Raw genomic sequence first — 13,447 nt, forward strand, 5'->3', positions numbered from 1 at the left:
GGTAGAAATATACCAACATAGGGAAAAATCAGAAATCAAAAATTCTACATTTTTATCTCAACAGGAGGAAAATCAGCCCTTCTTATTCAGACTGCCAGTGGAGCTGATGACATTGCGAAGCTACCTAGACCTCCTATGTAATCCACCTGACTTCCTTACCTGCTGTTACTACTCATCTAAAGTTTTTTTTCTTCTTCTTCCCCCTGTGCTCTCTTGCCAACTATTCAAACTTGCATGTGGAAAAGGGAGTAGGACGGCAAAGAAAGACTATTACTTAAATCTTAGCAACAGCTACATAGGATAGGGACAACACAGAGACAAGACAAAGAAAAGAAGAAATACAATATTTTTAGAAATACAGTATCTGCTGCTGAGTTAGAACTATTCACTCAATATAACACTTACTCTGTACATCCTCTGAAGGGAGCTAAGAAAGAAACACTGTGTATCATTATTGCAAAAGGCCAGGACACTGGAAGATGGATTGTAGAAAGAGACTCCGAGAAACACAGAAATGGCAGGAACAGGGATACAGGAAATCCCAGAAGGACAAAACTCTCAGGTAGGGAATAATTGGCAAATGGCTTAAAATTGATGGATTGAGGGAATCTCAGAGGTAATAACTGGTGAAATATGTTTCAATGCATTTCCTTTATGCTATCTTATTCCTTGCCTTTTCTACTACATACTGGTGCTATTTATTCCACAGAAGTTTCTCACTTTCGATCTGATGATAAATCAATATCAGCTTTTGGTATTTTTAGTCAGCCTTTCATTTTTTTTCTTTCCTTTTCCTTTTCTTCAGTATTTTTCATACAAATATGTTCTTCTAAAGGAGGAACAGGCTTTTTTGTTCTCCTCCTATTTCACCTGTAAACAAATTGGGGAGACATTGGCTATGTAAATTAAAGGCCTGCATATTCTGTACTTCAGATGGAATGATTATAGAGCTCCCTGGAAGAATAAAAGACATTTTATTGGGCTATTTTGTCCTTTCTGAAAGGGGGTATGACAGAGTGTCAGTCTCACTGTATGTTGGAAAAATATCCTCAATGGAAACAAAAAAATGTATCACTTTGGGCCCTGGAGAATAATGATACTGGTTTAATTTGATATGCAAAACTAATAAAATAGCTAATAAAACAATAGCCTTGGCCAGGTATGAAATAACATCCTCTGTCAAGCACTCAGAAGGAGTAAAACAGTTTTACAAGAATTAGAAAACAGGGGATAAGTAAAAGGGAAGTCACTCTGTGATACTCCTATACTTTCAGTAAAGAAGGAAGATATTTCATCAAGGTGGTCACCACTCCACTGCTGTGTGGATTTGTATAAGATCTTAGTGAAGAAAATAAATCTGTTGTTCCAATAACTACTCTAGTTCCCGACCCTGCAACTATTCTGATTCTGGTACCATCATCTACAAAGCTATTCTCTGTAGTTGATCTATATTCTGCTTTTCTTTCCCCCATTCCTCTAGTGAACGACTATTAAAGTTTTGTTGGTGTTTGCTTATAAATGAGTCCAGTATTTACGGCAAAGGAGTTCACAAGATTTCAGGTTTCTTATTTTCTCTTGTTATTTACAGAAAAACTTGAAGAAATTATCCCACCAGAGAGATTTATGAATTATTTGCAATGTAGATGATTTGCTGGTACCCTTGGAAACTAAACAGCAATGCAAAACTGATAGTTGGGCTTGGCCCAGTATCCTTGTTTCACAGGGGCATAAGACCTTGGTAGACAAATTACAATACTGCCAAAGTAAAGCAAAATATTAGGGCATCTGTTCTCAGCTGAAGCCAGCAAGTGTTACAGTCTAGGAGTCAGCTAATTCTGCATGAGACAAGCTACTAAAAACCAAAGAAGAAAAAAAAAAAAAAAAAAAAAAAAAACCAACCCCCCAAATAGACAATTTGGGGACAAATAGGATATTATAGACAGTGGATCCCAGCTTTTGCAAGAGACAAAGAAACCCACTGATGGAGCAATTATGTGGTAATTCTCTAGATCATCTGGGTTTGTTCCTAGGAGCTGGAGATTTTTGAACAACTGAAACAGGCTACAGTCTCTCTCTCAGCTTTGGGGATTCCAGACTTTGAGAAGCCTTTCAACATTCTTTGGTATGCAAATAAAGGTGCTGATAGTGAAATTTTAACTTAAAACTGAGTGGACTAGAGATCAATAACATATTTCCCCATTCTTGCAGGTAGTGGCACTGGGAATGCCTGGATGCCTCCAAGAAGGTAAACAGAAGCCACATTTTTTTCTTTGGTGGGGGGGGTGGGCGTTAAATTATTTTTTTGGGAATATAGTTGCTTTATAATGTTGTGCTAGTTTCTAATGTACAGCAAAGTGAATCAGCTATATGTATGCATATATTCCCTCTTTTTTTGGATTTCCTTCCCATTTAGGTCACCACAAAGCATCAAGTAGAGTTCCCTGAGCTATAGAGTAGGTTCTCACTACATATCTATTTTATACCTGGAATATAGAAGCCACACCTTTGACAAAGCTCAAGCCCTTCTTGGGTTACCTGACAGCTACCTTACAGGTGCATAGGACCGAGAATTCATCAATGCACTGTCAAACTAGCCATGAATGAGTGCTATTTCCTAACCATGATATTACTCTGGAAATGCAGTTCCCTAAACCTTACTTAAAAAAAAAAAAAAAATCAGATCCTGAGGAAACATGATCATGATTGCACAGTGATAACAGAGGACATTAGTCCCTGACTGGAGTATCTGATATCCCTGTTCCAAATACATGTGATTATATGTAAAACATGGCAGACTCCAAATTTAGAAGCCACACTTTTAATACAATAAGAGATTTTCAAAGAATAGATACATGTATAACTGAACCACTTTGCTGTATACCTGAAACTAACACAATATTGTTAATCAACTATACTCCATTATAAAATCAAAATTAAAAAAATCAAGTAGTCCTAACTATCTGGAATTGGAAATGCAAATAGCTAATATCAGTGTTGTCACCTACTCAAATACAATTTTGATTTTTTTTATTCTAACAAGTCCTAATATCTTGTATGATTCTCTGCAATAAACCCTCAGTGTATGAAGAAACAATTTCTGAATGACAGAATAGTTTTGTGAATAATGAAAGCACTGGAGACAGAAAGTTAAAGTCATGATTACAAAAGAGAGAAAGTCTTATTGAAGTTACGTTCAAATATATTGGAACTTTATGATTTTTACAACATGACTATCATCGTAAAGTGCTTAAAATTTCTCTTAGGAATAAAAATGTGAGTTGTACCTGGCCAAAGAAAAAATAGAAATTTTCATTCAGTCAAAAAAAAGGCTTCACAAAGGAATTACATGGATTTAGAAAGATAAAAGAAACTCAGTGAGTAATGGGAATTATCTGATGAAATAATCCCTCTATCAGTCTTTATTTGCTTTGTTAAAATTGTTGCGTCTCCAATAAAGCCATCTGAGTAACTAGATTCTTAGTACACCTACCAAAAAGATGAAATTATTCAAAACATATTAGAAGAGGCATGCTCTTTTTCAGAGTTCTTTACAGGCCACTTCCAAGGTACATGCAGAAAATCCCCATCAATTTTACAAGGAACCTGGTGGCAGTTTGGTTTCGTAGAATCAACACTTGTGGAATGTAAGAGATTTGGCCTAATTATGGTATGTATGATGTCTGGATAACCTAAAATCTTTTCCTTTTCAAAAGCTGATTGTCAGACAGTAGTAATAGCTCTCATAATACACAAAATTCCTACTTTGGGGCATCAGAGCATATTGAATCAGACAGGAATTAATTTTGTTTTCACTGCCATGAAGAAGTTACACAAATGTTTGTGGATGCAAATTAGCTATCACATTTCTTCATCCTCAGCCCTTTGGACAAATAGAAGGGATGACCCAAACTCTAAAAAGTAAAGAAAAACTAACAAAACAACTCAACAATTCATTGGCTAAGATTCAACAATCTACCAGGTTAAAATGGCCTGGAACTTTACTATTATACTAGCCTTGGTAAAAAGAACAGTAATCCTGCCAGCAAGAATATACCTTTTCCTTTGAACTTCTGTTTGACAGGTCTACAAAGTTGGGTCCGATATCCTGTCCTGTGCCTGATTTAACTGAATCCTCTATAATTGTTTTCAACATTTAAAGAGGTCTTCTCCCTTCCCTGGAAACCAAAGCCACAAGGATCTGGAAGGACTGACAGTCTTTCATTTCTATTGGGAAATTTCATCTACAAAACAGTTCTAGAGGAAAGATGGGATGTCCCCATGCAGAAAGAGGTCCTTTCAAGGGCTGCTGATCATTCAGAAAGCTATTTGTGAAGACCTAGAGGGGTGGGATAGGGAGGGTGGTAGGGAGGTTCAAGAGTGAGGGGATATGGGGATATATGTATAAATCTAGTTGATTCACTTTGTTGTACAGCAGAAACTTAAACGTTGTAAAGCAATTATACTCCAATAAAGATGTATTAAAAAAAAGTGAAATGAATACCCAGTGGGATTCATGCTTCCTATGTGAAGCCAGCACCTTAGGAGAATGGAATTGTGGTTTCCACAAAATAAATACCCAAAATCTAAGCTTTCCAGAGTAACTGATACTGGTACTGAATTCAGTTGAAAGGAGGTGTTCTAGAGAACTTACTACTATTCTAACATTTTACCTTACTATACTATTCTTATATTTTATTTTAATGTCCTATTCACAGTGATAGTTATTTCAATAACTTGAAGGATCATATTGACAACATTCAACTATTTTCCTGACTTCCGGTAAAGCACGCAGAAGCGAACAGCTGGGTACTGAGACTATGAAGCTACACCAGAAAAGACAGAAAGACATAGAAAAAGAAAGCTTTTAATTAATAGAAATCTGGCATTTACAGACAGAGGCTGCAAAAGACAGCTCTAATGTCACTCAATTAATATTGGAATGTAAGTTCTTGCTGGTAAAAGTGTAGAGAGATAAACAAAGGTGGCTGCCCATTATTCATGGAGACATAATTAGCTTATCATAATATAGTTATTGATTTTGACCAATGTGAAAAATGGTCCGCTGGTTGTATTTGTTCTAATCACTTAAAACAATTAAAGCTATGTACATTAAACACTAGAATTTCAATCTGAACACTTCAATGAGTGCCTTGTAATAAGACTTTGAAAGCTGCTAATGGCTATGGGCATAGCTGTGTTTCACATCTGGGAAAAATTATCTGGGAAGACAGAATAATTACCAAAGCACCTAGATTAGTGTGTAAATGTAATGTTACTTACGTGATTGATGAAAACTCAAGAAAAATGTATTGGTTTTACAAGAAAAACTCTTAGATAAAAAAATTAATCATTAAACTCAAGAGTCAAGCCATAAGGATACAACAATTTGTATAATTAATGTATGATAAGGAACAATTTTATTACATTGCTAACCAAGAATCTGCCATTATTAGTATGATATATTTAAAAGTAATTCCTCCAGGACAAACATTGTATTTGATTTAAAAAAAAAAATCATCCTATAATATTCTGACAATTGCTTTGCTTTTTATTTTATTAGGGACTTGCTGGATATTTGTATTTAGACAGCTAGATTTCTCTGTAGCTGCACAGGGAAAGGTGGAACTAGAAATGGAGACAATGGAAAAACTGTAGTGTTAATAACAAATACAAACAAAATAGGAAACAATGTAAAGGTAAACACAAATCTAAAAATAATAAATTTTAGATTTTCCTAGTGCCAAAAGGGAAAGTGAACTAAACCCTTCTTTTAGCATTTTCCTTAAAAAAAAAATAAAACTGTGTTTGTAAATCATTTTTCTGTATCTTTGAGATGTGTGCAGGTTTTCAAAAAGATAAATGAGCCTCTTGCATTCCAGGGATGTCTTTCTTGAGGGTCTTGGAATATTAACATCAAGGAGGGTGGCAACCTGTAATCTATACTCTGTGGGAGTTTAGCCAAGGCACCTGGCTCCAAGTTACAATTTCCACTTGTCAAAAAGATACAAGAAGTGAATGTGGTAGGAAAATTAAACTCATCTTCTGAAATGGAAACCAATAAATAAGGTAATAATGCATTTTTGAACACTAAACATGTTTACAAGAATAAAATCCATAGCACAATATTTTCCTTCTTTACATATCTACACTCACCACTCATTATTGTACTCACTTCCACTACTGGGTTTCTCATATGCCCATAAATACCAATAAAGTATACATACCACCTTATTTCTTATCTTGGTAGGATATATTATCACAGTGTCTGTGTGAATAACCCCTATCAGGTACACTTGGAGAATTTCTATTTAAAAAAATTAATTATCCACATTGATGTTATAATTTTTATATTTTATAAACTACTGTCTGCTAAGTGTTGTCAAACATCTTGGAAAAAACTAATTTTGGTGATGTCCCCACCATTAGATGATTTCTCAAAACTTTTAAAAACATGGCTTCAAATGATTCAGGATGCCTCCAGTAGTATTTTTCTCTGCCCATTTTTAGTGAATCTCTGTAGTTTATAATAAAATATTACTGTACCAACATGTGAATACAATAAAATAGTTATTTAAAAAAGTAAATGTTTAATGTAGTTCCTGAACAGGTTTTCAAATTGCTGTATATTTAAATTTTCTATATCTACTTTTCAATATTCCTAAGAAAAAAGGTTTACAAGTGTTGCATATAGAAAGAATTACTGCTCAAATTGTGTCCATAGCGTCTAGTGTGTACCAGTTCATATTTCCTTTTGATAAAACTACACATTAAATCTTGGAAGATTTTGATTTTTTGCCACTGGATGTGAAAAATAATTTTCCAAGAATTGACTGTCTCCTGTGACATACTATCAGATAGATATTAACAATATTTCAAGTATAAAAAAATATAATGGATCTAATAAAGAGGTGAGAGGCAGCAGCAATTGGGCTATGGAAGAATGAATAGTTCATTAGTATAGAAACTTTCATTTCATCTACATCTTTCAGAATTAGTATATAGTCTAGGAGTTTGTGTACTGACATTTTTGAAAATGTTATATATGAGTTTCTTGAGATAATATGTGTGAAAGTAGTTACTTGGTAAATTCAGATAAGTTGATTTACATATAATTTATACAAATAACATTTTGATATGATAAATTTTGATTAGTCAAAGGAACTGACTTCCTTTGGAAATAATAAAATAGCAGTTCATTAAATTGGTTAGTTCAAAAACAATAAATTGTTTTAATTATGCTAATGGTATTCTTTGTCAAAAAATAAAGTTTCTATGTTTTCACTTTGAGTCAATGCAGAGGGGAGATAGAAACTACATATTTTATAATTAGAAACTCAGTTGAACAGATATATAATGTCAGTTTGACAAAAATAGAACAGTATTAGTCATACTACAGACAAGATTTTACTTTGCATTGAAACTTCTACATAATTTTACACAGTTCATTCTAACCCCAGTATAACCTGAATGAAGATGGACAGTGTATCATTTTGAAGGTATACCTAATTCTAAGAAAAAAAAAAAGATATATTTAGTAACATATGCCAACTATCTTAATTTGCAGTACTGGTGTCCCTTTGGATATGACAATCTGGAGATAATTTCAAGGTAAATAGGACAAGTTTTCCTTAAAGAATTTTAGGAACCTCACCCCATCAGTTTCTGTAGCTCCATGGATTCCAGGATATGAATAGACAGTACCTGCAATTGAGCTTTATTTTTAGTCTCACATTCACGAATTGCCTAATTTGTATTTCCACTTGAATCTGTCAAGACACTTCAATGATTCCAGTGACTTTTTATGACATGTTATCAAAAGTGAAGAATTGGGATGATAGAAAGCAAACAGGCAGATGCTTGGGGTAGAGACATAGTGAATGATACGCATAAGAGTGAAAGTGGACATGGAAATTATTATGACAAATTAGGAAAGGCTGCAGAGTTATGTTTAAAGTTCTGTGAGGCACCGATATAGGAGAAATACATTCTCTCTCACAGTCAGAGAACCCTGAGAGAAGAGAACCAAGGATACAGCCCTATGGAACACATTTAATGAACAAGCAGTAAACACAGTTAGAAAATTAAAATACAGTTGGAGAATCAGAATTCCTGGTCTTAGAAAAGAAGAAACAGAAGAGAGTTCAAGATGCCAAGATCTCCCTGGAGAAAACTGTCAGCCAAACAGATGAGTGTTACACCAAAAGATTGGGTGCTTGATGGGGTTTTGACATTGCTTTCTATAAAGAGATTTCTTGAATTTCTATAGAGAAATTTCTACTTGGGTGATTTTCTCCCTTTTTCACATTTTAATTATTTGAAAAAATTTAGAAAACACATAGCAATAATTAAGGCTTATTAATCCTCCACTCAATATTAATCATTGCTAATGTGTATACATATATATTCACACATATGTATACTTATACACATTTTAGTTGATTTTATGTGTTTAGAGGTTTTAAACATTTTATTCACAATGTTATTGTTATACCTATTCAATGTAGATTGAACGCTATACCACTCAACATTTTTTAAAACCATGACTTTCATGGCTATGTAATATCCTGTATAATTTGTTATACAATCTGTTCTAATTTCCTCTAATTGAACTTGTGGGCTGTTACCAATATTTGCTACTCAATAGAGTTGTACAACAAATTTTTAAAATTTCAATATGCATTTAAAAATCAGTGATCTTTGGAAAATGTGCATGTACATTTCAAATCATGTCTACATATGTCAAGATAATATAATTTTGATACATTTGATATGTCTATGACAATTATATTTATATATTTCAAAAAATATACAGAAATACATTATGTGTACATATATTTCAAATTTCCTTTCAGAAACATAGTACCAAATAATCAATAATTCAGTTGAGTATGTGATTGTTCAACACCTGTTTCAAAGCAAAAAATAAGGTAATTTAGAATTTTTTTTTCCCCAATTCCTACTAAGTCAATCCCCCCCAGCCCCCAATTACCAGTACTTTAGGATTTTTGAAAAATGACCAATAATTTATACTGGCAAGCTGTAGCATTGTTATTGCTAAAACTTTTACATACAGTAAACCAGGAAGGGATACATATAAAGGCTGATTGATGTGGGTTAGGTTCTCCATCAGCAGACAGTGAAGTAGAGATGAGCATGTAGCAGGTTGAGTAGGGAATGCTTTGGTATTAACCACTGTGGTGCAAAAGAGAGGGGAGTAAAGGAAGCTAAACTTCCTTTAAGGAAAAGGAGGATTTAGACAGCAATGCAGTCACAACAAGGCCTCATTTAACCCTGTGGGGAGCTCTGAAGCTAGGAAGAGCCTTCAAAGTGTTCCAAAAAGTTAGAGCTGGAATGACGGGCTATTCTATTAGCGAGGGCTACCATAACAGAAACCACAGGCTGAGTGGCTTACCAAAAGAAGTTTGTTTTCTCACAGTTCTGTTAACTCAAAACCCAAAATCAAGTTGTTTGGTTTCTCCTAAGGCCTCTCTGGCTCACAGACAGCCACCTCATTGTTTGCCTCACATGGGCATGCTTATTCCTGGTATCTCTCTTCTTATAAGGGCAGCAGTTGTATTGGATTAGGGCCCTGCCCTTATGACCTCGTTTAACCTTAGTTACTTCTTCAAAGTTCCTATCTCTAAATATAATCACATTAGAGGTTAGCACTTAAACATAAATTTTGAAGAGACAAAATTCAGTCTATAGCAGCTATTACAGCCCTGCATTTTCTTCACTTGTGAGTGTCTCTAGGAGGTGGGCAAGTCCTTGGTCTAAGTGTTGCTCTTCAGATCAACTGGTTATTCCCCCAATTCTTGAATATATAAATGGAATGAACATAATTAGCAATTGGCATAAATATTACATTGATTCTATGACCTGTAGGATAAGACTTATCAAAGTAAGAAGGTCCAAATGGAAGAACTTAAAACTGTTTCCCCTCTACCAAGATAGTTAAAGGAACAAAACTGGGTTGTTTTCAGAGATGTGGATGGACCTAGAGACTGTCATACAGAGTGAAGTAAGTCAGAAAGAGAAAAACAAATATTGTATGTTAATGCATATATGTGGAATCTAGAAAAATAGTATAGATGAATTTACTTGCAAAGCAGACACAGACGTAGAGAACAAACGTATGGAGGGAGGAAGGGGGGTTGGGATGGATTGGGAGATTGGGATTGACATATGTAATACTACGCATAAAACAGATAACTAATTAGAAATGACTATATAGCACAGGGAACTCTACTCAATGCTCTGCAGTGACCTAAATGGGAAAAAAAGAGGTGACATATATATACATATAGCAGATTCACTTTGTTGTACAGCAGAAACTAATACAACATTGTAAAGCAGCTATACTCAAAAAACATTGGATGTAATGTCCAGAAACCATAAAACTCCTAGAGAAAAACTTATGTGATAAGCTCCTTGACATTGGTCTTGGCAATGATTTTTTGGATTTGATACCAAAAGCAAAGGCAAAAGAAGCAAAAATTAACAAGTGGTACTACCTCAAACTAAAAAGTTTCTGCACAGTTAGGAAACCATCAACAAAATGAAAAGGCAACCTACTGAATGGGAAAAAATATTTGCTAATCATATATCTGATAAGAGCTTAATATCCAAAATGTATAAACAACTCCATGGCCAAAAAAAAAAAAAAAAAGGTAACTGGATTAGAAATGGGCAAAGGATCTGAATACATATTTTTCCAAAGAAGATATACAGCTGGCCAACAGGTATTGACACATGAAAAGATGTTCAACATCACTAACCATCAGGCAGATGCAAATCAAAACTACAATGAGATATCACCTCATACCTGTTAAAATGGCTATTATCAAAAAGACAAACAATAAGTATTGATGAGGATATGGAGAAAAGGAAACCCTTGCATACTGTTGGTAGCAACGGAAATCGGTGCAGCCACTGTGAAAAACAACATGTAGATTTCTCAAAAAATTAAAAATACAACTATCATTTAAAAAGGGTACAAATGAACTTATCTGCAAAACAGAAATCTGTTTCTACAGATGTAGAAAACAACTTATGATTACCAAGGGGTAAGAGGGGGAGGGATAAATTGGGAGATTGGGCTTGACATATACACACTACTATATATAAAATAGATAATCAACAAGGACCTACTGTTTAGCACAGGGAACTCTACTCAATGCTCAGTAATAACCTAAATGGGAAAACAATTTGAAAAGGAATAGATACATATATATGTAAAACTGAATCACTTTGCTGTACACCTGAAACTAACAACTGTTAATCAACAATGCTCCAACATAATTTTTTTAAAAAAGAAGCTAGTTGGGGAGAAGGTAAAAATAGGAGGATTCCAGGAGATAGAGAAGGCTCCTGGGGAAACAGAAATGAGAGTCATGACATGGACACCCCAACACCAAACAATAAAGTCCACCAACAATTAAAAAAAAAAACCACAAAAAAACCCAAACAAACAAACAAAAAAAACACCTCTTAGGAGCAATGGCCCATCAAATAATTTTAAAGATACAAGAATATGGCCATTCCCTGAGAAGAAAATTAGCCACTCAGTTGTAAGTTGATTACATCAGGCAATGGTTCACCCTGACTGGAATGAACACATATTTCAGGGATGGATTTGTCTTTTCTACTTGGAGGACTTCAGCCAGAACTACTCTCAGAGGGAGTCAGAGTATGTGATCTACTGCTATTCAGCTATTTTCACATAGAATAACTTTGACCACCAAACCTACCTTTCACAATATTTGGTATGGTGATAAGCAAATGATGAGGGAATACAAAGGTTCTAACATTCTACCTATAGCAACTGCCTACCCATTAGGAAGCTGGAAAGTTTTCTTAAAGACAGAGTTTAGGTACCATTTTAATGTTGGCAACAACGAGGTAACATATCTCACAATGGGGAATACACTTTAATTCGAGTCATTATATGTGTTCTGACCTTATTAGGTAAATACATGACTCTTGGAACTAAGGGTTAGAAGTAGGCATGGCCCACGCATTTGGAAATGTTTTGATTCCCAGTTCCAACAAGTGTAGACTGCTCTCAACAGCCTAGGTGCCAGATGGGCTCATTTCCACCAGAGGACACTTTAAAACTAAATTTAATAGTGTGGCTCTGCCTAGTCAGGTTGATTTCCCATGCCTGTCTAGCAGAAGGCACAGAGAAGAGTGCCCATGTTAACAAGAGTATTAGAATCTGATTGTCATGGGGAGGTGGAATGGTTGTTATTTAATAGAGAGGGGCATTAATATATTTGGAATTCAGGTTGTAATTGTGTATATCTTGGTAGTTCCATGCCCAGTTTTAAAGGGAAATTGGCATAGGAACCATCATAAGGGCCTGAGTCACCCCTCCAGGCAAGCATCTTCAAACAGAGAAGTGCAAGGGGGGCAGATGAGGTGTTCTCAAATAAATGATAGAAAAGTGACATGAAGAATAGCATCTTGACTTCAAGTTCAACTGCTGCAGAGCAGACTAGATTGTCTCTCTAACCCAGCTCAAACTTGTTTTTTGCAAGTTGCAACTGAAAATACATCTGTTGAAGCTCTGCTTGAATGAGGTAAACTTAATGTGAAGAGTAAGTGAACCTGAGCAATGCCAAATGTGTCATGTCAAGATTCATTTAAGAGTCTGGGACACTCATCCTAGAACTGGTTTAATTATTGGATGCTGATGGTACCTAATCATAAGACAGGCTGGGACCTGGGACCCTTTGCTGCAATGCTTGCACCTGGATGAATGTCTCCCAGAGAAAAAAATACAGAGACTATAAGGGACTAAAAATAACAAGATATAAATTAATTTAAAAACAATTTCAAGTACATTAGAAACAGTGCATTAAATTAGGAATTTAAAAGGAGACAGTTGTAAAAATTAGTTGGAAGATGCAATGAACAGGAAAGCCACTTATTCTACTAAACACCAGGATCACTGAAATGTTCAATCATCCAACAAGTATTTGTTGAACTGTTACACATGCTAATAATGTAGTCATACAAGTTGTTAAATTTGTAGTTATGGATATGTTATTTATTAGCCACTATCCTAACACTCCCACTAGTGCTATTCTCCAACACCCTGAGCTTTACTTCAGAGCCCCTAAACTTCCTACAATTAAAGGCTCAAATCCAAGTAGAACTGGTGGTCTCCTGGACACTACTTCAACTCTGATTCCAGTCTATAGTGAAGAGTCAATACTAGCATCCTACGGTTTTAAACATTCTGGATACTATTGTGGATTTGTACTGAGTCAACTACATTTCCCAGAATTATTTTCCCTGCAGGGAAGGAACAGAGATAGTTTGAGATGTTGAAGATGGAAGTGAAGCAGTAGACACATTCTTATAATCTCAAAAAGTCAGTGCAGGGCATGAGAGATTACAGCTGATCACCTAATTTAATTGTCTCTTCTGCCATTTGTGTGAG

The 13,447-nt window shown here is 35.0% G+C and overlaps 1 pseudogene; it reads left to right on the forward strand.

Moving 5' to 3' along the window:
• The first annotated feature begins 479 nt into the window (after window positions 1–479).
• LOC130836435 (caspase-6-like) overlaps window positions 480–13,447 on the forward strand; it is a 31,309-nt pseudogene continuing 18,341 nt past the window's right edge.

The sequence above is a fragment of the Hippopotamus amphibius genome, chromosome 15, assembly GCF_030028045.1.
Source record: "Hippopotamus amphibius kiboko isolate mHipAmp2 chromosome 15, mHipAmp2.hap2, whole genome shotgun sequence".
NCBI lineage: Eukaryota > Metazoa > Chordata > Mammalia > Artiodactyla > Hippopotamidae > Hippopotamus > Hippopotamus amphibius.